Source organism: Silurus aristotelis, assembly GCF_946808225.1.
Source record: "Silurus aristotelis genome assembly, chromosome: 8".
Taxonomy (NCBI): Eukaryota; Metazoa; Chordata; class Actinopteri; order Siluriformes; family Siluridae; genus Silurus; species Silurus aristotelis.
The window spans coordinates 6,960,589-6,962,742 of record NC_139581.1 but is presented as its reverse complement, the minus strand read 5'-3'; the positions used below and the strand labels follow the sequence as shown (position 1 = coordinate 6,962,742).

Sequence of the window (2,154 nt, the reverse complement as noted above, 5' to 3'; positions counted from 1 at the left end):
GTCTTCAGCTGCAGAATGTGCACAAAATTGTGAAATAATTTTGAAAGGTAACATTCACATTGTTTTATTGATAGATTTTTTTTTTTACAGAGATGCATATTCTAATATTGCCATTAAAATGGTTATTTTTATATAGTCCACTTTTATTTTCAGAAATATTTTCAAAAACTATAAAAAAAAATAAAATAAATTTGTTTACGTTTTTCTTGTGAATTGACTAAAGTTAAATATGTTGGGAAAATGCATATGATGCATAGCATGCATAAGCTTGATGCACATTTGAGTGTATTTAAAGTATTTCTGTACGCTATAGGCCACCTCATCCCTTCTTTTCCGCTGACATCTGAAAATCAACGGATCATGTCTGAAGGAAATGTTACCAATGTGAAGAATTTTTTCATTCTGTGTCTTCCTGGACTTTCCCCTGATTATTATGGCCTTGTCTCAGCGGTTATGTTTTGTGTTTTTATGTGCACGTTAATGGGAAATGGAATATTTTTTGCATTGTATATAAAAGAAAAAAGTCTTCAAAAACCTATGTATTTTATAATGTTAAATCTTGCTGCATCAGATGTTATGTTTAGTAGTGTAACTTTACCCAAGATGATTGCTAGATACTGGTTTGGAGATGGCCCTCTTTCATTTGCAGTCTGCTTTATTCAAATGCATTTTGTGCACTATTTTGGTTCAGTTAATGCATTTATTATGGCCATCATGGCATTTGATAGATATGTTGCAATTTGTAACCCCCTCAGATATGCTAATATTGTCAAAGGATCCACTATATTGGGTTTATGTTTATCATGCTGGCTGCTAGCTGAACCCACAATCTTTTATTCGACTTTCAGGGCAGCCACTTTTTCTTACTGTGCTTCTAACAAAATCACACAATGCTACTGTGACTATACATTTGTCACAAGGCTTTCATGCACTGACAGAGTACCCTATGTATTTTCAGCTGTATTTTCAGCAATGGTTGTTTTGCTCACACCATTAACGTTTATTTTATTCTCTTATAGTGCTATTATTGTGACAGTGTTTCGAATTTCATCCACACGTGGATGCCTAAAAACTCTCTCCACATGCACTTCTCAGCTTTTAATTATCACCCTCTATTTTTTACCAAGATGTTTAATTATTTAGCGGGTACTATAGGTATCAGTTACAACATTGATGTACAAATAGTTCTGATTCTGTTGTATAGCTTGTTGCCCACTTTGATCAACCCACTCATCTACTGTTTGAGGACAAAAGAAGCTAAGGAATGCTTGAAAAAACATTTAAAAAGATCACTGTTTTTGGAAATAAAGGTACAGGTTTCAACTCTTTCTGATTGATTTATTAACTATATGTACAAAATTAAATAAGTTTTAAAAAGTCAATTGAAACTTTCAACCAAACACATTTTTTTCTTCTTTGGATTTCGATTTTAAAACATTTACATGTTTTAAGCTGCAATTCTATTTATGGATTATGCTGTCAAGTTTTAAGCTATTTAACATTATTTTAATCTTATTTGATTTTGGATAAAATTAAGTCATTGATTTTTGAGAAATCTACAATATGGTATATTTCCTCATTTTAAATATTTTATATATTTTCTGTGTTCTGTTGTAAATAAAACAATGGTTTATGAGATTTAAAAATCATTGCACTGTTTTCTTTTTCTTTTTTCTTTTTTTTACCAGTGGTTTATATCATTATTTATTATGTATTGTTGCTTTAAAAAGGCAAGCACAATGAGGTGATAAAAAAAAAAAACGTTCTTCAAATATAATTCTTTACTTATTATTAGTGTGCTCACCTTCTAATTAGTGTTATAATTAGTTGCAGTGGTGGCTCATAAAATTAATCCAAGATAGCGGCGCGGCAGTAGTTTGCAGCGGCCTCTCGGATCCAAAAATGGTGCTTTCACCATATTTAGCAAGATCTTTCATAATACATGGACACCAGAGTCAGCTGTGTTCATGTGTATGACCGCCAGACACTTTTACGGTACAGACATCATGCAACCAATAATCTGCATGATGAAGTTATTAATAACCTTCGCAACCTCGGCTTGCTGTGACCTCCGCCACAAAGACCAGGCCCCCAGGCCCTCAGTGTCACTTGATGTCGGTGTCTTGGAGAGGGGATGTCGGTAGCGCTGCTCGA

At 33.2% G+C, this 2,154-nt stretch overlaps 1 pseudogene across 1 annotated transcript; it reads left to right on the top strand.

Moving 5' to 3' along the window:
* Window positions 1–360: 360 nt before the first annotated feature.
* On the top strand, window positions 361–1,337 carry LOC310730536 (olfactory receptor 2AT4-like; annotated as a pseudogene). Its single transcript has one exon. The product of its transcript is annotated as an olfactory receptor 2AT4-like (transcript).
* Window positions 1,338–2,154: the final 817 nt, after the last annotated feature.